Here is a 25419-nt window from a genome sequence, read left to right on the forward strand (position 1 = left end):
AATAAATCAGTTTTTCCACAGAACCTTCGAGACTTGAAAAAAGATTTGATTTAAATTAAATGTAAACCACTCTCTAAAATGCATAGGCTACTCCTTGACTGGGAGGTCAAGAAGGAAGAAGTCAAATCCGTAATGGTGCAATGGGCCTGGGACTTTAGCTACAATATCCAAATGGAATCATGGGAGAGGTTTTGGAGGGAAGATATTAATTCATGGCATGCTATGATTTAAGAGAGAAGTGCATGAAAATGCTCTACATGTGGTATTTAACACTTGTCAAGCTGTCCAAAATGTTCAGATCTAGGCCAAACACCTGTTGGAAATGCAGGGATAATCAAGAGGAGGCAAAGTTTAGTGTGCAGATAAAGAATGTAATCTGTTAAGCACAATTGGGGGACCAGAGGTCATGTTGAATCCAGCTACAAATTGTTACATACAGCAAACACCAACTATGGAATGAATGTTTGTTTATTTTTGTTTTTATTTTCTGTTGATTACATAGTTTTTAAAACCAATAAAGTGTGTGTGTGTGTGTGTGTGTGTGTGTGAAAATAGAAAACTGCATATTGAAATAATATTTTTTTAAAAAAAACTGAGAGAACAGAAAGCAACAGATTCTACCAGCACTACTTTTTAGATAGATAGATGATGATGATGATGATGATAGATAGATAGATGATAGATGATTGATAGATGATAGATAGATAGATAGATGATAGATAGATAGATGATAGATAGATAGATAGATAGATGATAGATAGATAGATAGATAGATAGATAGATAGATAGATGATAGATATAGATAGACAGATAATAGATAGATAGATATAGATAGATGATAGATAGATAGATGATGATAGATAGATAGATAGATGATAGATAGATAGATGATAGATAGATAGATAGATAGATAGATAGATAGATAGATGATAGATGATAGATGATAGATAGATAGATAGATAGATAGATAGATAGATAGATAGATAGATATAGATAGATAGATAGATAGATAGATAGATAGATAGATAGATAGATAGATGGTAGATAGATATCCTTCTGTATTGTAAGGTTTTGACATCATGGTGCATGCAGCTCTGGAATAGTGGAATGATACTCATCCTGCTGCTGCTATAAAACTAACACTAATACTAATAATAAATGGAAAAGAAAATATTGGCATCATAATTATTGTTACATTTTAGGCAAAGGAAGCCAGGGTAGAGGATTATTGCTCTATATATCTGCTCGTTGCACTGAGGAATTCCCTTCCGAAAGAGTACTTAACTTTCTTTGCAGTGTTGTGACAAAGTACTACCAGCATATCTTGTCCTTGGTGTTTGCCATCAACGAGATCAATAAGAATCCAATGATCTTGCCCAATTTCACACTTGGGTTCCACATCTTTGACAGCTACTATGATGCGAGGCTGACGTATCATACCACTCTTGAGCTACTCTTCAAATCACAGACGTTTGTCTCCAACTACAGATGTGACACCCAGAAAAAGATCATATCCATCATTGGAGGACTTGGCTCTGATGTCTCTTTCCGTATGGCAGACATATTGAGTCTCTACAAGATTCCACAGGTTGGCTTTATACATGGATGGATGGGAGATATTCACAAATTATATTATTCTTTTGGAATGCTGAGAATGATTTTGAAAGATAGAAGAAGGAGAGGGATGGCAGAGAGAAGATTAGTCTTACCTGTTGTTGTTGTTTTTTTTCTAAAAAAAGAACCAGAACCAGAATAGCATAAAGTAATGCAGCTGAAAGAGGAAGTACAGGATCATGCATTATGCTTTGATGAGACATATGACAGTTCTCCTGAAATTGTATCATACTTTGTCAATTTTAGCAAACTGAGCCAGGAAGACCCCTAATTGTAATTCTTGAAAAATCTGTATGCTTGATCTGCAAATGTTCCTTATTTTCCTAGGCATGTGCATTGAGATACACCAACTAAAATATGTGTACCTTCTCTTTTAGCTCACTTATGGCTCAGTTATCCCAGAGGAAAGAGAGAAAGCAAGGATAGCTTCCTTTTACAGCATGGTCCCAAATGAAGCCCATCAGTACATGGGAATTATTAGCTTGCTTAAACATTTTGGATGGACATGGGTTGGGCTGTTTGCTGTGGATGATGATAATGGAGGACATTTTATGCAGGCCCTGGAATGGTTGCTTTCTCAGAATGGGATGTGCTCAGCCTTCACTCAAAAAATCCCCAACCAAAACAATATGAATAGTATTAATGAGATCAATGATATAGTCTCAGATATTTATCTAGCTTTCACAGAAAGCAAAGCCAATACATTTGTCATTTATGGTGGATCCATGACTATTCTGTGGCTGAATACTTATGTATTCCTAGGATTTCCTGGATATAAGGAAGATAGATCGTTTGGAAAGGTGTGGATTGTGACCGCCCAGTTTGAATTTACATTGACAGGTTTTGAGAGAGGCACTGATTTTCAGTTATTTGAAGGTGCTCTTTCTTTCAAAATCCACTCCAATGAGATTCAAGGATCCCAGCAATTCCTTCATACCATAAGACCAGGCTGGGCACAAGGAGATGGTTTTTTCAAAGTATTCTGGGAGCAAGCATTTGACTGTTTATTTCCAGATCCTGAAGAACCACTGGAGACTGATGGAAAATGTACTGGGAAGGAGAAGCTGGAGCGCCTTCCTAGGTTTGCTTTTGAAATGAGCATGAGTGGCCACAGCTACAGTATCTATAATGCTGTCTATGTCATAGCACATGCTCTGGAAGACATGTACTTATCTACATCTAAGGACATAGCAATGGCCAGAGGCAAGAGCCTTGAACATAAAGTTCTCCAGCCATGGAAGGTAATGAAATAATCTTGTATATGTAAACAGATTTGTACTAGGCTAGAGTGGTTCCAATGTTACTCTGCATGGATAATTGATATGATGGTGTTGTACATCTTACTCATTGGGAGGGATCACATGTCATAATATCATGGAGCTGGGAGAGACATTGGAGCTCATCTAATCCATCACTCAGTGATGAGTGTCAAACCAGATATGCAATATGGGAAGACCATAAGCAAGATGGTTATTAGTCTGACAAGGGAAGCTGCTCTGTGCCACACAGCAAATAGGTGCCACCCTCCCCTGGCTGGTAGTGAGTAAGACAAAAGCCAGAGAAGTGTGTGACAGAGCAGGACTAGAAGCAGGCAGAAGCCAGTGAGTGAGAGCCATGTTTGATTTTTGCTAGAAGCCAAGGCTGTGACTATGGAAGTAGCAAGACCTTCTGGGGAGCTAATGATCTGAGCCCATCCATTTTAGGCTCAGATTGTCTGTTGTTGTTTAGTCGTTTAGTCGCGTCCGACTCTTCATGACCCCATGGACCAGAGCACGCCAGGCACTTCTGCCCTCCACTGCCTCCTGCAGTTTGGTCAGACTCATGTTCGTAGCCTCGAAAACACCGTCCAACCATCTCATCCTCTGTCGCCCCCTTCTTCTTGTGCCTTCAATCTTTCCCAACATCAGGGTCTTTTCCAGGGAGTCTTCTCTTCTCATGAGGTGGCCAAAGTATTGGAGCCTCAGCTTCACAATCTGTCCTTCCAGTGAGCACTCAGGGCTGATTTCCATAAGAATGGATACGTTTGATCTTCTTGCAGTCCATGTGACTCTCAAGAGTCTTCTCCAGCACCAGAATTCAAAAGCATCAATTCTTCGGCGATCAGCCTTCTTTATGGTCCAGCTCTCGCTTCCATACATCACTACTGGGAAAACCATGGCTTTTAGAATACGGACCTTTGTTGGCAAGGTGATGTCTCTGCTTTTTAAGATGTTGTCTAGGTTTGCCATCGCCTTTCTCCCAAGGAGCAGGCGTCTTTTAATTTCCTGACTACTGTCACCATCTGCAGTGATCATGGAGCCCGAGAAAGTAAAATCTCTCACTGCCTCCATTTCTTCCCCTTCTATTTGCCAGGAGGTGATGGGCCCAGTGGCCATGATCTTCGTTTTTTTGATGTTGAACTTCAGATTGTCTATATGTGTGAATAAACGATACATCATAATAGCACCAGGGTGTCAAACGTGCCTCTATCCCACATGAATCCTCACACTGCTCAGATATTGGTGTAGCATGAAGCAATACAACCATCTGTCTTGGGAGATAATGGAGGAGTGTGTCCTTGGGGATGAAGTCAAACTGTTGGCAGGTTGCAGCATCTGCTGTGGTTGTAGAGACTGATAAGGGAGAGACATGGCTTGTTGCAGCTGGGGCAAGTGAAGGTGTTGGGTTGTGCACATATATCAGCATGTAGACTCCAACTTAGCAAATATTTATCCTTGCTTTTAGACAAAAGTCTGCAAAGTGTTTATTCTTTGTTTGTCTTTTCCCTCTTGTCCAACCAGCTCAATGCATTTTTGCAAGCTACTTCGTTCAACAATTCAGCTGGAGAAACATTGTCCTTCCACAATAGCAGAGAAATGGAGGGTGGATTTGATATAATGAATGTGATCACATTTCCGAACAGGTCCTTCCAGAGAGTGAAAGTTGGAACTGTTCTTGAGGGGAAAAAATTACTCATTAACGAGGAGATAATAACATGGCCCAGGAGCTTCAATCAGGTCTGGATTCTAGGGTATTTTAATGGGTTGGTGTTCTCCATAAGGGCAGTGCAGGGTACCTGATATTCGACTTCAGGGATGGAGGGGAAGGATGGAGAACCTGAGACAGCCTCCCCACTACCAGACCAGTATTGCTTCCCGGACCATTGGACTGTGGTACCTGGACCTGAAGAGAGTTGGATCCCCCATGCCTGTTTTAGGTTTCAGCAGAGAAGATATTGATCATCAGGATATTCCTGTTGAAGGCTCTTCAGATTTTGAATTTGCCAGATTAACACCCTCCTACATTTTTTTTTTTAATTTTTTGCTTTTGAAACATTCTAACACACACAAGAGTAAGGAACAGCAGCTGTGCTGGATTTACATATAAGCTAAACAAGCTATAGCTTAGGGCCCCACTCTAAAAAATTAAAGGAAAAAAACCTGGATGTACATTTCTAAAATATAAGTTAAAAAAACAAATAAAATAAAACCTACATACAGCAACAGTGTTTTGTGTTGTGTAGGTTTCTATGATGTAAGTAAGCCTGCTCACCTGCTCCCTAAAATGTCACTGGTTTGCTCATTTCTATATATAGGGTGCCTACATTCTGATATTTATAATTATTAGCAGCTTGCATCATATATTTACACCTATTATTATTTCAAGTCATAGCAATTTTCTAGAGACTAGATTATGAGTCTTTGTAAATTGTGTTTTTAAAGGAACTTTTGTTATTGCCAAAGGCCAATGTGTTTGCATTATTAGGTTTGTTATGAATAAAAAATAATTTTAAGTTAGAGGTTAATAATTATTTCACTATTAATTTACTTCTTCTTAATTGTATTTCACTATTAATATACTTCTTCTTAATTGTATTTCGGTTCAACAATTACTTTGATAAAGTACGTATTTTATCTAATGCAAATGGCTTTAGATACCTATTAGGTCCATAAATTACCATATAGCACATATAGCATATACCATACAGCATATATTCAACACAAAAAACAGCAACCATTTGTTGTTGACAAAGGACAGCTGGACATATAAAGGTCCCCATTACGTCCACTAGCTAAAGCCTCATCAAACCTAAATCCGGCACTGAACAGGAGTGAGGAACAGGAGTGAGAGAAGTCATTGGGTTGAGTGTTGCTCCAGTTTCTTCCTTCAACCAAACAGTAAACTGCAAAAAATAAGCTCTGATGTGCTGAGGATTTTTTTTGTTTTTGTAAATTGTGGCATTCGCATGTAACATGCACAACGTTCCAAATTCTTCCATGCCAGTTCATCATGTGTTTATTGTTAGGGTAAATGTAAGGCATCTCTTGTATCTAGTTTAGGAGGGAAGGCCAAGAAGGAGGCAGGGCTGGAGGCAGAAAGAGAAAGAAGCAAAAGGGGTGGGGAACACCTGTTGTACATAGTCCTTTAATGAAACTGTTTCTTATTCAGCTCCTCTGAAAGCTCACCATTAGAGAAAATGACATTTACTGGGTAAATGAGCAGATGGGCATCCTACTAAGCTGTTCTTCAATCTCCATCTTTCTGGGCAGGTGAAGCCTGTTTCTGTGTGTAGCGCTTCTTGTCATCCCGGTTATCAGAAAAAAAGGAAAGAAGGAGAGAAATTTTGCTGTCATGATTGTGCATCATGTCCGGAAGGGAAGATTTCAACACAGAGAGGTAAGTAATGGGATCCTTCTGCCCCTCAAAGATTTCCGGTATTGTCAGTTCACAGCCAGTTGTTTCTGCTGCTGTAATTTTATTTAGGGATTGCATCCCATATGTGATTTTATGTTTTAACCACCCTGAGACCTACAAATATAGGGCAGTATACATATTAAATAAATAAATAAATAAATAAATAAATAATCCTATAAAGCATATTGATATGATTTACAATATAATAAAACATATGTAAAACAGTTACATATAGAAAAACAGTAAAAACAGCCAGATATATATATATATATATATAAGCATTTTTAAAAGAGAAGGTATATATACACATATGTATTTTGGCACTGAGATGGCAATTCTTCTCATTTTTCAGATATGGATGACTGTTTCAAATGCCCCCCAAAGGAATACCCAAGCAGAGACCAAGATAAATGTATTCCCAAAACTGTAACCTTTCTGTCTCTTGAAGAACCTTTGGGGATCAGTTTAGCCTCTATTGCTTTTGCTTTTTCCCTGATCACAGTTTCAGTGCTAGGGATTTTTATTAAGCTGCAAGATACTCCCATAGTCAAAGCCAACAACCGGGACCTCACCTACATTCTCCTGTTCTCTCTCCTGCTCTGCTTCCTCTGTTCTTTACTCTTTCTTGGAAGACCTAACCAAGTGACCTGCTTTCTCCGTCAGCCGGCTTTTGGCATTATCTTCTCTGTGGCTGTTTCTTGTGTATTAGCCAAAACCATCACAGTGGTTGTTGCTTTCATGGCCACCAAACCAGGGTCTGGCATGAGGAAGTGGGTGGGGAAAAGACCGGCCAACTCCATTGTCCTCTCCTGCTCACTTTTTCAAGCAGGCATTTGTGTGGTGTGCTTAGCAATCTATCCTCCATTCCCAGATCTGGACATGGAGTCCTTAACTAAACAGATCATAGTGGAATGCAATGAAGGTTCTGCCATCATGTTTTATCTCGTCCTGGGTTACCTGGGACTTCTAGCCATCATCAGCTTCACTGTGGCTTTCATTGCCAGGACCTTGCCGGATGCTTTCAATGAAGCCAAGTTCATCACCTTCAGTATGTTGATTTTTTGCAGTGTTTGGTTTTCCTTTGTTCCAACCTACCTGAGCACCAAGGGGAAATACATGGTAGCTGTGGAGATTTTCTCCATCATAGCCTCTAGTCTTGGGTTGCTGGTCTGTATCTTTTTCCCAAAATGCTACATTATTGTGTTGAGGCCTGATCTAAACACCAAGGAGCAGCTAACAAGGAGAAAGAATTAGCAAATTTAAAGTCTTCAATTGAACGGGCCTCTTGAAGGAGTGAGTTTGAACTACAACAGGTGCAGAGTGTAATGTTCTGTTGTGAATGCTGTGTAGGAAACAGCAGGCACACACTCTGCTTAAAAAGGTAAAAGTAAAGGACCCCTGACAGTTAAGTCCAGTCACAAATAACTCTAGGGTTGCGGCGCTCATCTCGCTTTACAGGCCGAGGGAGCCGACGTTTGTCCACAGACAGTTTTTCTGGGCCATGTGGCCAGCATGACTGAGCTTCTGGCGAAACCAGAGCAGTGCACAGAAATGCCATTTACCTAAGCAGTTCCTAATTATCTAATTTCACTTTGACGCGCTTTCGAACTGCTAGGTTGGCAGGAGCTTGGACGGAGCAATGGGAGCTCACCCCATCATGGGGATTCGGACCGCCAACCTTCCGATTGGCAAGCCCTAGGCTCAGTGGTTTAGACCACAGAATCAAATGACACTTTGATACACAGTACTTTCCAACTTTTCAATTGTTTTATTCTATCTTACATAGCTCTGATACCACTAGCACCAACTAAGGACATTAATTATATTTGTACTAGAAATCTAAACCAGCATTTTGAATTGGACCTGGAAACGCATTGGCAGCCAGTGCAGTCAGCTCAGGACTGGGGATTATTGAAAGAGGCCTGAAAGATTCACAGTCGAGGTGTTCTCCAGAAAGTGCAAGGTCTCTGCAGCCACCACAGTTGCTGTGACTCTCCTGCGGTTTGACTTCACTCCTGGAGTTGCACCTCATTGTCTCTCAAGACAGTTGGATGCCAGCAACAACAATGGACTAGATGACCCTTTGGGTCCCTTCCAGCTCTACAATGTTGTGATTATAATGAATATATCCATTGATTTCCAGCCTGGTTAGGGGATTAATAAGTGAATATCACCCATTTCTAATCCCATTTTCTTGTGCTGCAAATTCTCCATCATGCCTATGACCCAGTAGTGGGCCCTGACCCAGTATCTTACAAAGTTGTGTTTCCATTTATCATCACTGAATTTCTGTCCTGGGGCCATTTTGTGAAGGACAGATTAAAACTATGCTCATATGAGAAAAATAAATAAATAAATAAATAAATAAATAAATAAATAAATAATAGTGTTGGTTTTGGTATTCTCAAAATGAGTTCTTTAGAAATAGCTTCTTCAGCAATTAAGAGACAAGCATAGGAAACTCTCTTGGGGAGTCCATATCTCAAGGGAACCACACAGTGTTTGTGATCAAGGGTACATCTATTGTCTTACTATTGATGCCACAAGCCAGCTTGCTCATCTGTCTCTTTTGTTTCTCTCATGATAAATGGAGTTTTGCTCCCCCCCCCTTTTTGATGGATGAGGAAAGTTTTAAGACCTGGTTTGGGGGAGATATATTTCTGCTTTGGAAGTTCGGGTGAAAGGATGCAGAGCTCAATGGCAGAGCAGAGTGCATGCTGTTCAGCAAAGGAGAGCTTGGAAATGCTCCTGCCTGAGCTCCTGGAGAGCCAATGCCTATCTGGATAGACAATGTTAAGCTAAATGGACAGATGGTCTGACTTGGTATGTGGCATCTTCCCAAGTAACCTAGGTCTTAAATGGGCACCGACTCCCAAAGTCATTTAGAGTTACAGGGCGTACTACTGGTGTATTATGATATTTCAGCTGACTCTTGTTAGGCAGAAATTATTAAAGAAGTTTTAATTACCTGAACCTGTGACTTGATTAGGAAGCAGCTAAAACTTCTATCAACAGAGGAATAATCTGAAATTATCTCACAGTGAAAGGAACTTTGAACCTGGCTTATACCTTATGCATTGGTATATTCTACAATGACTAAGAGTAAATCTCCAGGAATTGAGACAGGAGAAATTCCCAGCCCTATCTGGAGCCATGGAAGATTATGCATTGGTATATTCTACAATGATTAAGAGTAAATCTCCAGGAATTGAGACAGGAGAAATTCCCAGCCCTATCTGGAGCCATGGAAGATTGAATCTTGAACCGTCTTTTTGCCAAGCAGATGCTCTGCCATTGAACTGTGGCCCTCTCTTATCCTGATTTAGCATATCAGTGATGTGGACAATAGGGAAATAGGAAACTGCATTATGCTGAATAAGACCACTGGACTATCTAGATCAGCACTGTTGATACTGAGTGTCAGTAACTCTCTAGGTTTTCAGGATGGAGTTCAGGAAATTAAGAACTATCCCTCTTTCAGTTGGAACACCTCTTTTAACACCCATTTCAACGTTGTAGGCAAGATCAGCAAATAGTAGACCACATTCACGCTACGTATATGAATCCAAGAAGAAGAAGAAGAAGAGTTTGGATTTGATATCCCGCCTTTCACTCCCTTTAAGGAGTCTCAAAGTGGCTAACATTCTCCTTTCCCTTCCTCCCCCACAACAAACACTCTGTGAGGTGAGTGGGGCTGAGAGACTTCAAAGAAGTGTGACTAGCCCAAGGTCACCCAGCAGCTGCATGTGGAGGAGCGGAGACGCGAACCCGGTTCCCCAGATTATGAGACTACCGCTCTTAACCACTACACCACACTGGCTCCACACTGCCTCTCACTAAGAGTGACTGTTACTATCCCCTAGCAAGAAACTGGAAAAACAGATTTCAGCAGATCAAAATTTAGAAGAGTGACTTTCATTGACGACATGTTCTGTGATAGGGTTCATTGCCACTAAACATTTAAAGCACTGTTATGCCACTTTAAACTTCCGTGGTTTCCCCCAAAGAATCTTGGGAACTGAAGTATTTAAGGAATACTGAGAACTGTTAAGAGACCCCTATTTCCCACTCAGAACTACATACAATTCCTAGAATCCCTGTGAAAGAGGGATTGTAGCTTTGCGAAGGGAATAGGGGGTCTTGAAACAGCACCCTTCACAAACTGCGGTTACCAGGATTCTTTGAGGGAATCCATGGCTGTGTAAAGTGATATATTACTCCTTTAAATGTATGGTGCAGATGGAGCCAGAAAGTGGGAAGGGGGGATAAGAAAGCCCCAACTGTTCAAAGTTCAAAGACCCTTCTATCTGTATTCATCTCCAACTCATCTCCCATGTGGCCTCCAATTAGGGTGACAGTAGGCACACCTGATACCAACTGCCTTTCAGCACTAGAGCTCAGAGGAGGTAATTATATCTCTCTACAATTATCCACATCATAATAATTAGTTCAGTGCAACTTCGGTTTTCCAGAAGACACTAGAAACAACATTAATAAGTAATTCAGAAAGTGTCTATAAAGCCTTCCTTTTGTGACATTTAGAGCTGGGATGAAGGCAAGAGCCCAGTAGGGTCTGTCAGATTGAACTGAGACAGCTCCCCACACTCAGCACCTTTCATTATATGCTTCTGGCTTCAAATCCATGTGTGCTTCCTGTCATTCAAACCTTGCTTTTCCATGTTTCTTTTTTCATTGTATATTGGAAGTGTGTGTTGGTATCAGTTGTTAACTTCTTTTAAAACTGAGACTGGTGTCAGTGGTGAGACCATAGGTGGACACAGGAGGATCGGCTCAAAAGAAATGTTTTTCTCAAAAATGGTCACACTTTTTCTTCTGGTTCTGCTGCTTCTCCCTCTGAAGGAGTGCAAAATAGATGCCATGAAGTGTCCTGGAATGGACTCCTTCCCTGTTCCCCATGAGTGGCATCGTCTTGGAACCCTCCTCATTGGTGGGATTGCCTCTCAGATACTTTATATTTCTCCTAAAATTTCCTTCCAGGTATATCCTTCTCAGGAGCTGGGCTTTGAGTTTCCGATGTAAGGACCCCCTCTTTACATCTCATATCATTTGAGCCGGGAAATGTAGGGTTTGTAAAATACAAGAAATAGCCTTAAACATCAACATCTACCTCAGCATATTTCTTTATTGCACAGTCATTAACACTTTCCATTTTTTACATTTGCAGTTTGTCTAACTATTTATCTGCCTATCTACATATATGCTTAGAGTTCTTTGTCTAGTGTCTCAAGAGGGGAAAGTGGTTGTGGTGAACCATATTGAGTGGCATCAGGGAAAAAATGGGGAATAATAATAATAATAATAATAATAATAATAATAATAATAATGGCTTCCTGGAAACTATGAAGAGAAAGTCAGCACAGTGGATAAAAACTGATTTATAACTGTTCCACATTGGGGCCTGGGAAAACTAAGAATAACCCATTCACCCAGTGGCAACTCCATATGATTTTCTTTTTAAGAAAAACACTCCCTCCCTGATGAAAAATGCTACAATTGTTTTCCAAATTCAACCACATTTAAGAGGTCGATTTTCAACCTGTCAGAGAAGAACTGGTCATTAATTCATCATAAAGCATTCACTTTACATCAATAAGTTCTTAGCTTCAGTTCCTGGGAACTGCTAGCATGGTTAACAGAAAAACGTTGGATAGCTACTTTTGGATAGCTACACACATACATCATATATTATGCCATCTATCCGTGGCTATACCTGCACGACATACTAAAAGTTTGTTCATACCACTTTGAACAGTCTTAGCTTCTTCCAAACCATCCTGGGAACTGTAGCTGCTTAGTGACACAATTCAAGTGAGTTTTAATAAACAATCCCTCTTTCCAGGGAACTGTGGGAATTGTATCTCTGTGACAGGATTAGGGTCTCCCAACAATTCTTGGCACCCTTAACAAATTCCAGTTCCCTTATGTCTCTGTGGGAAACCATTAAAGGTAAAATGTGGGTGTAGTCTGTCTGTCTATCTGTCTGTCATTACATGGCATATATATTTTCAGATAGTGCCTCTTTTCAGTTGCCATTCACTTTTTCCCGACTGCCATTTCTCTTTGCTTTATCCTCCCTTCTGTTTCCAGTAACTTTTGAAGCTCCTGACAATAGTTCTTTTTGCAGCCATAATGATGGGTTTTGACAACAGTGAAGCATTATTATACTATATTTACATAGGAGTATTTCAAAATGTTGGTTGGGTTGTGCAAACCAGCATGGTCCTTGAGCACCGACAAAACCATTGTGCACAGTGCAGAACTCCTCTTTGAAAGGACATATAACTCTATTTGCAGCATGGTGACCAAGTTCTACCAGCACATCCTGGCTTTGGCATTTGCCATCAATGAAATCAACGAGAACCCTAAGATTTTGCCCAATGTCACACTTGGGTTCCACATCTACGACAGCTACTATCAGGAGAAGATATTCCACCGCACTATTCTAGACTTGCTCTTCAAATCAGACCGGTTTGTCCCCAACTATGCATGTGGCACCCAGAAGAACTTAGTAGCCATTATTGGGGCACTTGGCTCTGATATCTCCTTCCACATGGCAGATATCTTAGTCCTCTACAAGATCCCACAGGTAATGAGGGGCTGGATTTTGCACTAATATTACAATTGATGCATGTTTTCTAATACTGAGGGTGATTATGTGGTTATGATGGGAGAGGAAAACGAACTAGAAAGCATTTTCTGTATAACATCTGAAGTTCCAAGTCAGAATGAGAATGACTTCTGAAAGTTTGGTGAACATTACAAAGGGCAGAGTCAGGTATTCTAGCAGATTCTTTTTAAACAAATCATGTCCATTGCTCAGACATTACATGAGGTGTTAGGGGAAGGGTAGTGCCTCTGATGAGGGATATGTCATGCTTCTTTTGGGGTATTTTGTGTCCCCACCCTTTGCCCCAATCCTGCACTCAGCTCTCACCTGTGGCTCCTAGAAGGTGTCAGTATGCAACAGCGGCCACAACCAAGAATGTCTTCAACTGACTGGCTAAGTCAGGTGAGGGTAGCTGATAGGTATCAAACCACCAGTGACTGGAGGACTTCAACCTGCAAGGGAAGACAGGCTCTGGCAGATTGAGAGGACGAGAGCACTAATGGATCCAACAGCCAAGAAGGCAGTTTCTGCACATCCTGTAGAAGGAAGTGAGGAGCAGATGGGGCTTGTCAACCTGGGAAGGTAGCTCATCTAGGAGAAGGAAAACTCTGGTCCTAAAACTCCACTGCCTTGTTTGATATCTTTCTGAGAAGAAAAGGCTACACAAATCAAGAGTGGAGTCTCTAAGTCAGTTGGATGGTGTTTTGCATGCCTTCTGCAGTCAAGCTGGTGCCAAACATATTGCTCTGCTTTCTTTTGGATTACATTGGTGAGGCTGAGAGGCTTGTCATCTGGGCAGCCCAGGACCCACATACACGCTGCCCAGGCTTGTGCCCCAGGGAGGTCATTTTGCTACTGCTAATGCAGTGTTTCAACATCTCCCCAGGAGAAGAGGCACCAACTCCAGGGCCCCTGGGGGTCTCAGCACCCACAAAATATTTTCTGTGGCTGTACAGCCTCTGCCCCCCTTTGGGAGTCAGTACTCCCAAAGTGCTGACTCCCCCCCTCCTGCTAGCTGTACCCACAGCCAAACAGAAGGAGGTTGCAGTCGGACAGAATTCTGAGGCACTAAATCACCAAACTTTGGTCTGACTGAGCTTTCTGTCACAGAGTTGTTGAAGTAAACACTGCAAAAGTAGAAACTCTCTGTAAAAGGGAACTCAAACAAAAATGCACTCAAGTATGCCTATTAACAAAGCTCTAAAATATTTGCATTTTTAAAAAATTGTTTAGCTTACATACGGAGCATTTGCCCCAGAAGAGGGTCATACAAAACAGGTCCGTTCCTTTTACCACATGGCACCCAGTGAAAACCAGCAGTACACAGGAATTATTCTTCTGCTTCAGCATTTTGGGTGGACCTGGGTTGGGCTCTTTGCTGTGGATGATGACAGTGGAGACCATTTCTTGCAGATCATAGAGCCCCTGTTTTCTCAGAATAAAATTTGTTCAGCTTTCATTCAAAGAATCCCAAACCAGGGGGATTTCCTTTCCTTTGATGAATTTGTTGATATGGGATGGAGTATTAACGTGCCTTTCATGGAGAGCAAAGCCAAAGCATTTGTCACTTATGGTGAAACTATGACCTTCATGTGGTTGACCACCATTGTAGCTTTTTTAATCCCCGACTTGGGGAAAAGCACATCTGCTGGAAGAGTGTGGATTATGACAGCTCAGATAGATTTTTCTGTAACATTCATTTTAAGGAGATGGAACTTTCAAATATTCGATGGCACAATATCCTTTGCAATTCACTCGAATGAGCCTCGAGGATTCCGCACATACATCCAGAACAAAAAAACTCATCCTCCCAAAGAAGATGGATTTTTCAAGGTTTTTTGGGAGCAGGCATTTGAATGTTCTTTTCCAAATCCCAGGTTGCCAGCAAAGTTGAGCATAACATGTACTGGAGAAGAGAGACTGGAGAGCCTTCCCAGGTCTGTGTTTGAAATGAGCATGACTGGCCACAGTTACAATGTCTATAATGCTGTCTATGCCATAGCTTATGCGCTGCATGCCATGGAATCCTCTTGGATCAAATACAGAGCAGTGATGGGGTTTGCAAGGCTTGACCTTCGCAGTGTTCAACCTTGGCAGGTAATATTTCCTCAGTGAAATGGCTTAATTATAATGAAGTAATCAGCATGAAATAAAAGAGCATGTCTCACCAATGTAGCGATGCATTTCTTGTTGTCATTCTTATTGGCTTGTGCCCAAAGGACCTTATAACAATGTTCTTCACTCTTGGGTCCTGTGTGTGTGTGTGTGTGTGCGTGTGCGTGTGTGTGTGTGTGTACTCATGCACATATGAAAAATATATGAAAAATTTGAATAGCAAGGAACATATTCATAAAACTACATCAAAAAAGGAGACTCCACTATATTTCCCTGTTTTCTTCCCACCAGCTCCACCCATTTCTTCAAGGCATTTCATTTAACAACTCAGTTGGAGAAAATGTGTCTTTAAATGATTGTGGAGAATTAATAGCCAGCTTTGATATCATGAGCATGGACCTATTCCCGAACAATTCCTTCCTTAAAATGAAAGTTGGAATGGTGAATCTGAATGCTGGTGAAGGGAAACAGTTCATCATTAATGACAAATTCATTGTGTGGCACAGGAGCTTTAATCAGGTGTGGATTCTTCGATACTCTGGGCAAGAACTCCAGTATCAGTGTAGACAATTCAGGATAGGTGATTGCGGTAGAGGTGGGGCTAAAAGTTTCCTTTACTAACTAACTTTAACATGTACTGATCCCATGGTAGAGTTGCTGGCACCTATTGCATTCTAGAACTTATGCAGCAAATAAATGAAAGCAATTTGATATGCTCTGCACATGTAACAACATGCTAAATGGGAACATTTACCAGGCCCTTTTCAACTTGGGTAGGACTGAGCAGGAGAAAGATAAACCCTGAGTGAGGTGGTGGGTGGGCTTGAGGGGGGGAGATTATTTTTATTGATGGCTTTTCACTTTCATTTTCAACCACCCTGAAGGCACTGTTGATTGGGTATGATATAAAGATCTCATTATAGTAACAGGAATAGAATGAGTCCTGAAATCACAAATAACATGTATCAAAAGCCCTGGAAAAAAGATGTTCCTTCAGTCTGCAATGAAACCTCTATAATGAATATTCCAGGGGAGGAATTTCCACAGTTGAGTGGCTTCCACAGAGAATGCTGTTTCCCAAGCCAACATCTCCCCCACTTCTGAGTACAGTGACAATGCCAAAGAGGCCCCTTCTTCTGATCTTAATACCTGAGAGTTCTGTAAAGAAGCAGATAGTGTTGCCTATGTTGTTTGCAGCTTTTGACACACCTTAAATGCAGCCCAGAGATGAATTGGCAATCCATGCAGCTGTTTTAGAAATAGGGATTCTACGTGCTCTGAAGGAAACCCTAGCTAGCCAGTAACCTGGCTGTTGCTTTTTGGATCAGGTGGCATATCATGTCAGGAGTTCAGCCTACACTCGAGTAGGACCCTGCCAGAGGCACATGCTTGACTGGCATGTTCCCTCTCACCTGGCTGATCGTTCAGGAGCTTCATAAGCTTTCGTCAGCCTGAACATCACAGCGACTGATGCCAACTGACACTGGAACACTTAGGGATCCACAGAGTCTGCACAGTTGCATAACAGACCTCAGCAACTCAGCATTTTGGCTAATCTACTTCATTTACATATAAACACACACAGAAATATAGAAGTACCCATAGTCAATTAATTTCTCTGTAAAATGGGGCAGTAGTTGGCCAACCAGCCATAACTGAAAATAAGCACTCACTGCTAGCCACCATGGCCACCTAGACCTCAAATGTCAAAGTTGGATCCAGGAGTATGCCCAAGTAAAGAACTTGCTCCTTCTAGGGGAGTGCAACTCCATTCACAACAGGCCATCTTCCCTCCTCCATAACCAGAGAACTTGGAACACATAACACCTCCATCTCTCTCTCTCTCTCTCTGAATTCAGTTATATGAATGGCCAAAATCAATAAAAATGCCACATTAATTTTGAGGGAGGGAGAGAGATGGCTGCAGCTGTGCTATTTTGTAGGAGAACACCTGAGGGGGGGGGGATCCTGTAGCACTGTGGAGCAAAATGGCTCTGGATCAGTAAATGATTATTCTAGCATCACTCCTGCTTCTTTCCTGAGATAGCAAAATCCAACATCCCAAAATATGAAAAACATTTAACGCCTCACCCAATAAATCCCCTCTCTACCTTTGCCGCTTGATAGTGGATCTGTGAAGGTCACACCCTCCAACATGCCCAGAAGGAAAACCAGGAAATGTGCGTCTTTTGGGCCACGCTCCTTGGTGAACCAGGTGAGATGTGCAAGAGCATGGTGCCCAAAAATGTATGTTTTTCAGGGCCATGGTCTTGTGGGAGCCAAAACAGGACATCCCAAGAGCGAATCAGAAGCTGGGATAGCTTCTGTAATTTTCAAGATGTCCCGTTTTAAGTGGGATAGTTGAGGGGTATGTAAAGTGAGATTCCCAGCTTCCTTCTAGTATTCTAGTCTACTATTTTCTTGTTTCTTTGCCTGCCAGTAAATGAAGATTCTCCCCTGCTCCTGTTGCCCTACACACAATTTTCCCAACTCCAGTCTCTCTTCATTGCCCCTAATAGGTGGTGCCTATTTCTGTATGCAGTGATTCCTGCCCTCCTGGTTATCAGAAGAAAAAGAGAGAAGGGGAGAAGTTTTGCTGCTATGATTGTGCTCCCTGCCCAGAAGGGAAAATATCGGACCAAAAAGGTAGGTGATGCACTTCACCAATTATTCTAGCCAACAATTTGCCATTTTTGTGTGTGTTTTGAGCACTTTTGCAAATACTCAGGAAGAAAAGGTGACATAAAGATTGGCCACACTGGCCATTTTCCAAATTGCAGGATCTGATTCTGCCTATTCAAGCCAATGGAGGCTTTATATTTCGGTTAAGCTGAGTTGGAACCTCCAGCCCCCAAAATTACAGAAATCATTCTTCCACTGAAGTCTGTTGGGTTAAGAGCATGTTCAACAGTAGGTTCACTTTTGCCCTGCTCTTATCATTTTTTGGCAGTGTCATGCAGAAATGCCAATAGGATGTTCTGGGCCCAGTGCACTGTTGCTGGATTGGTCTCTTGGCCAACTCCCTGCAGCAAAAGTAGGATACAAATATAATAATTAGATGACAGATTGACCAACAAATCCCACATTGAACAGCGTTCTAAGAATGAGACTCAATTTACATAGAAATTGGCACAATGACGGATCCTTTCTTTTTTTCAGACATGGATGAATGCTTTAAATGCCCAGATGAGCAGTATCCAAGCCAGAGTAGAGACAGATGCATCTCCAAAGTTATGACATATCTATCTTATGAAGAATATTTGGGGATCAGTTTTAGTTTGGTTTCTGTTTCTCTTTCATTCATCACAGCTTTCGTGCTACGAATTTTCATCAAGAACAGAGATACCCCTATAGTCAAAGCCAACAATCGGGACATCAGCTACATTCTCCTTGTCTCCCTCCTCCTCTGCTTCCTCTGTTCTTTGCTGTTTCTTGGAAGACCTACGAAGGTGACCTGCATTCTCCGTCAAACTACTTTTGGCATTGTCTTCTCTGTAGCTGTTTCTTGTTTGCTGGCCAAAACCGTCACAGTAGTTGTCGCCTTCATGGCCACAAAGCCAGGGTCAAGCATGAGGAAATTGGTGGGCAAAAAACTGACCAACTCCATTGTTTTTTCCTGTTCTCTTATTCAAGTAGGAATCTGTGTAGTGTGGCTGGCAACCTCTCCTCCATTCCCAGATTTGGACCTGCAATCCCAGGCGACAGAGATCATAGTTGAATGCAACGAAGGTTCTGTCCTCATGTTTTATCTTGTCCTGGGCTACATGGGCCTTCTAGCGATCATCAGCTTCAATGTGGCTTTCCTGGCCAGGAAGTTGCCGGACACTTTCAACGAGGCCAAATTTATCACCTTCAGCATGTTGCTGTTTTGCAGTGTTTGGCTGTCCTTTGTCCCTACCTACCTGAGCACTAAGGGGAAATATATGGTAGCAGTAGAGATCTTCTCTATCTTAGCCTCTAGTGCTGGGTTATTGGGTTGTATCTTTGGACCTAAATGTTACATTATTCTGCTGAAGCCTAAGTTGAACACTAAGGAACAACAGATAAAGAAAAAATATTAAATTATATCATAATATGATTTCATTATCATTATATTTTATTTTATTATATTATAATTACCATTACCATTACATTTCATTATATTATAATTACCATTACCATTATATTTCATTATATTATAATGCTAATCTGATATTTTGCATTTCTTGTGAGGTGTTTGTGGCAATGGAAGCTGTGGACCTCCCATATCAATTAGTTCAAGATATAATACCAGCTGATTCATTTCGTTTTTGCCACATATCTGAACAGATTCAAGAAATAAAAGTATTATTTAACAATGAAGGCTAAGACTGTTCATTTTTTACTTTTTCAACCAAACTGAAAAACAAAAGAAGCAGGGAGACAAAATTATCAGGTTACATTTTAAAATATGACAATAAGTGCAGTTTCAAAATTTACAATAAAAAAGTGCACATATTAACCACATAATTTTGGGTGGGATGCATGAGAGGAAGGGACAAATGGAAGAGGTGGGGGAAGGACACAGTCTCTGAACAGATGTTTAGCATTGGAACAGGAAGATCTTGGAACAGTTCACTGCAGGCTGGAGCTTGGCCAAAGAATGACAGCTGTGGATCATTGATATTTCCCTTCCTTTATGCATCTTTTCTGTACCATGCCTTTCTGGTTTGTGGCTCTTCGATGCCATCTCTTGTGATGATTTGCCACCAAATGGAAGGGTTTTTGTCTGAGGCCTACTGGGATCTCTCTCACTGTGAATCTTGCACAGTAATAGACAGCCGCGTCTTCTGATTTCAGGCGGTTCATTTGCAGATAGAAGGTGTAGGTGTCCTTAGAGGCTGTGAATCGCCCTCGGATTGTAGGGAAATAATAATCAGTGTAACCATAGTGTACATAATGAACAAGCCATTCCAATCTTTCTCCAGGGTTTTGTCGGAACCAGCGCATCCAGTATTTGTCAGTATCAAATCCAGTGATGGCACAGGTCAACTTATGGGATTCTCCAGGTTTCTTCAATGCTGAAGATTCCGACTGGGTCAGAATTCTCTGTGTGAGGCCACCTGGAATAAGGGGGAAAGGAAGAAGAAATAGCTGTCCTACAAAAGCCCATTATAAAACCCAGACTGAGTGAAGGAAGGAATAAAATGAAAGCCCAACACACATGAGGAAGAGGCAGTGAGTGCAATAAGCACGGAAAAGAAAAACCGCATACTGGAACGATGGACTGGATTTCAAAAGGACCCTGTGTGACTTGCCAGGAAGTCTATGTGAAGTGAGAGGCTTTGAGGGCTTAAGTAGGAACTCATCATTCTCATGGCTTTGCATAAATCGGTGAGCATTGGAAGAGGGTGTCTTAATAAGATCCAAATTTTCCACATACTTTTTCTAATGCATGCCTAAAACAATTGTGACATAGATTTGATTACATGCACCTCAGCAAATGTAAGAAACCCATACGATTCCTTGAATTAGATAGGTGTTGTCAGGGGCTCAGGGGCAGAGCCACAGGGGGAAGAGGAATTGGAGAGTGAATCTGAGGGGAGCTTAGGAGGGTATGACAGTGATCCGAGAGATTCAATGAGTCTCTCCAGTGAATCAGAACATTCCCAGAAAGAGGCGCCCAGGTTTAGGGCAAGGGGGGCCAGTGGGGAGTCTCAAAGTGGCAGTTGGAGATCCGGGCCAGTTTCTCCGGCCGAGCGTAGGGAGGGGGAAGGAGAAGCCCACAGGTCAGAACTGACCACGCCTCTGTCAGAGAGTGGAGGGGCGGAGCGGAGGCCAGCTGCAGCCAGCTTCTCCGAAGGGGGGAGCAGTGACAGGAGCAGTGTAGCCGTTAGGAGGAAGGTGACCGGCTGGGCGCGCGCGCCAAGTTCAAATGTGCAGGCGTGCGAGCCAGCAGAAAATCCGGATTGGGAGCCGGGTCCTAAAGCCCGCCGGAGACAGGGGGAGGAGTCGGAGGAATCCGCTTCTGAAGAGTCTAGGAGGGGTGGAACCCCAGAGGGCAGGAGGGCCCAGAGGAGAAAAGACCAAAGGGAGAAACGGAAGAGGTGGGGCAAAGCTCGGATGTTTAACTGGTGCAGAGGAGGGGAGGAGTCAGACGGAGCTTCGACGGTCTAGAGTTACAGACGTAGAGCTGCGCGCCTCGGATGTAACACCGGCAATGAACTTCAATAAAGACTTTTGTATATAAAGAGACACTGGCGTTGGTCCTTTGTGAGCTGGGACCTGAGGCAGCCCTGACAGGTGTGTTTATATATAACCTATGGAAAGTACAGCAGAAGGTAGAGTTCTTTAAAAGAAAACAACATGGTCTTTTCCAGGGAGTCTTTTCTCCATCTTGACCTCCAGTGCTGAGTTACTGGGTTTTATGTATCCCCCCACCACACACACAAAATGCTACATTATTGTGCTTGTGCCACATTTTGATCTCAAAGAAGCAGCTACTTAGGAAAGGGAATAAAGGAGCATTAGTGTATCCACCATGGCCAGCAAAGGGTGAAAGCAGGAGGAGGAAGGGACAAAAAGAAGTGGAGAGAGCAGGGAATAAAAGTGTGAGGGAGAGAGTAGAGGGGAGGGAACTGTGGAAAATGCAAGAAAGTTGAGGGAAGAGGAATTGCTTGGATGGGAGGGGCTGAGGAAGAGAAGACTGTAGAATAGAAGAATGCAAGAGAGAAGAGGAGAACTGTTCATTTATATGAGGGAGAGGTAAAGAAGAGGAAGAATTGGTGCCTTTATCAACCTCTGATTACTGCAGGTGGCGAGGGAGGATTTTATGTACAATTGCGAGTGTAGAAATGAGAGGACAGGGTACTAGTTGTGGAAATATGGTGGGCACAGAGGAATTGACTGCCTTGAATATTTCAGAACTGCTGTTTTCAACTGGAACAGGAAAACTGGAGCAATTCACTTTAGGCAGAATATAGGGCAAAGAATGAAGGCTGTGTTCTGTAACTTGCGTTTCTAGTTTGTGGCCCTTTGCTGCCCCCTCTGGCAATTTGTCACCAAATCAAAGGCAGTGAATGGTTTTTGTCTGAGGTCTACTGCAATCTCACTCACTGTGCTCTTCTCGCACAGTAATAGATAGCCGTGTCTTCTGCTTTCAGGTTGTTCATTTGCAGATAGAGGTTGGAGCTGTCCGCTGAGGCTGTGAATCGCCCTTGAATTGTAGGCGAATAAAAATTGGTGCCAAGTGTATAGTATTCAGCGAGCCATTCCAATCCTTTTCCAGGTTTTTGCCGGACCCACTCCATCACTTTTCTATTAACATCAAATCCAGTAACAGCACAGGTAAGTTTATGGGATTCTCCAGGTTTCTTCAATACTGGATCTGACTGCGTCAGAACTATCTGTGTGAGGGCACCTGGAATTGGAAGCAAGAAATAGATGAGATAGAAAAAGCAACAGCCCACATGAAGCCCACAATAAATGAAGGAAGGAATAAGATGTAGATGTAAAGTTCCACGCACATGAGGAAGAGGCAGCCAGTGCAATGAGCATTGGCAATAAAGATGGCATAGTGATGCAATGTTCTGGCTCTGAAAGGGACTTAATGTGCTGTTCCAGGAAGTCTGTGTGAGAAGTGAGGTTTTGAAGGCTTAAGTAGGATGCCCAATGTCTTGTAGCTTTGCATAAATCAGTGAGCATAAGAAGGGAGACTATTAATATGGAATCCAAACTCTACACATCCTGCCTTCTCATCAAGTGTGCACTAAAAACATCTATGCCATAGACTCTATGCATGCACATTTACAACATTATCAAACCCAAATTGCTACCTATATTAGATGATCCATGAAATCTTTGTATATGTTTTTAATGATAAAACAGTAGGGGATTTTAAAAGGAAAAAGGAAAAGAATATGTTTCAGACTAATTTTGTCTTGGAAGGAAGATGACAAGCTCCCTCTGAAAAATGCACAGGAGAGGGAAATGAGGGGAGGGACTGTCTCAACACTGTTATTTTGCATCAGACAATATTAGAGCAACTCATTGCAGACTAGAGTGTGGCCAATAAATTAAATGGTTGGACCACTGATCATTTCTGATATGTTGCTCTTTGTTGCCCCCTGTGGTTATTTCTCACAAAATGAAATGCAGTGAAGGGTTTTTGACTGAGGTCTAGTCAGCGGCGTAGCATGGGTTGTCAGCACCCGGGGGGAGGCAAGTAATTTGCGCCCCCTAACCCGGGGCAAGGCAAGTAATTTGCGCCCCCTAACCCCTAACCTGCCACTGCTGCCAGCTTCTTCTTGCTGCTGCCTGGGCTGGGGTATTTACAGTAAGGTAGCCATGACGGCGGCGGCGGGTCCGTGTCAGGTGATCTGAGGCGAGTTGCCGCTGGCGCTGCCGCCCAAATGACGCCGCTTGCCCGGAGGAGGAGGAGGGCAGAGAGGCAAGGAAAATGCAACATGGCCCAGCAGCTGCAGCAGCTGCGGCACCCCCCACACTACGCCACTGCCTGTGCACACACATTTAGAAAGAAAACCCACACCCAAGAAGAGTGCAAAAGCTCACAGTCAGGCAGCTGAAATTTTGCTTGTGTGGTTTTCTGGGTTTGTGCACACACAAAAAAGCCACCGTAAATTCACAGCACACACTTTTCAGATTGTTGGTATAGTTTGCTTGTGCAGTTTTCTGGTTTTGTACACTTTGAAGGATGGCTATGCTCTGCCTTCATGCTGCCAGATTTCAAGTCAGCATCAAGGCCGTGCACAGAGGCCTGTTCTCCACTGGTGGGGGGGATTATTATTATTTACTTAAATTCCTCTGCAAAGTGCTATAGGTGCCAGTTAACATCAAATGCATAAATAGCAGCAGCGACACAATTTGAAGGGAAAACAGTTAGAGCTTTGTGGCACGTTGGAAGACCAGCAAAAATTCTATTGCGGCAGTTCCAAACTCCCCACCCTGATGGAGCACTTGAAAATTACTAATGGTCTTGGCGGAGCATCTGATGATTTCCCCCCCCCCCGCCTTTCGTAGAAATCCTAATGCATTGTGCTAGATGCAGTTGGTTGTTAATCATATTGTTGTTGCTCCTTTTATTACATTGCATTTTATAGTATTACTATTTACAATTCGTTGGAAGTCCTCTGCTCTGGACCTGGAGGTTTCATTTAGCTACGTTGGCTAAGTGGGGGAGTTACTTATCCTTCCTAATTCTTCCTTACAGCGGGCGCATCTTCTTCACATCTCGTGGCAGCAGCCAGTGCCCAAAGTTAGTGGCACTTTAAAGAGCAACCCCATTTACTACGGGGTGAAGTCTCCGCGTGGTTGGCATTCAGCGAAGTTCCAAGCTGAGTAGACCTATGGAAGTCCATGGACCAAGAACTCTGTCATGGTCATTAATACTGACGGCTCTACTCTGGGGTAAACTTCGTGGTGACTACTGCCCTCCGTGGTGTTGTTTTTGCAATTAAAGGACCCCTGCCTCAAATAAAGCATCTTGGGGACTGGGATTTGCCAAGGGAGCTGGGAATTGTAGTTCAGTGGTGGGGCAGGGGGAGAGGGTCCCTTCCGCGTCTGGGTGCCACGGGCCCCTTTGCTCCAAGACGCGCGTCTTTGGGAGTCACGGCACAGCCTTCTCGGTCTCCCTCCCTGGCCCGGCTGGCCCCGACGCGGCTTCTTTCTGGCGCGGGGAGGGGGCGGCTCTGGGGCCAGTGCGTTGGCCGGCCTCCGCCGTGAGTGGGCGGGCCCCGTTGGGGCGGGTGGGCGGTCTGGGCGTGCTGCCTAGGCTGCGGATGTGTTCCCAAAGTGCCGGGCGCTCAGCTTTCAGGGCGCCCAACGCTCTGGGAAGCAGGCTGCTATCCGCAGCCTAGACAGCCCTGCGGGACCCTGCGGATGTGTTCCCGAAGGGCCGGGCGCTCTGCTTTCAGAGCGCCTGATGCTCCGGGAAGCAGGCTGTGGAGGTGTTCCCGAAGCGCCAGGCGCTCTGCTTTCAGGGCGCCCGACTCTCCGGGAAGCAGGCTGCTATCCGCAGCTTAGTCAAAGACTCCCTGGAAAAGACCCTGATGTTGGGAAAGATTGAGGGCACAAGGAGAAGGGGACGACAGAGGACAAGATGGTTGGACAGTGTTCTCAAAGCTACCAACATGAGTCTGACCAAACTGCAGGAGGCAGTGGAAGACAGGAGTGCCTGGCGTGCTCTAATCCATGGGGTCACAAAGAGTCGGACACGACTAAACGACTAAACAACAACATGCCAGCGTTCGATGCCCCAGGCTCAGTTCAGCCAGCTGGATTCCTGCTGCAGCTGGGCAGCTCAGATAGGATGACATTTCTCCAGCTGAGTGGATTTGGGTGATGCACTCCATTGTGACCCCATTCATCCAAGTGTCTTCTACTCCACGACAGCCAGATAAAAAGCACTTCTA

This window comes from Podarcis melisellensis (assembly GCF_964234715.1).
Source record: "Podarcis melisellensis genome assembly, chromosome: 13".
Taxonomy (NCBI): Eukaryota; Metazoa; Chordata; class Lepidosauria; order Squamata; family Lacertidae; genus Podarcis; species Podarcis melisellensis.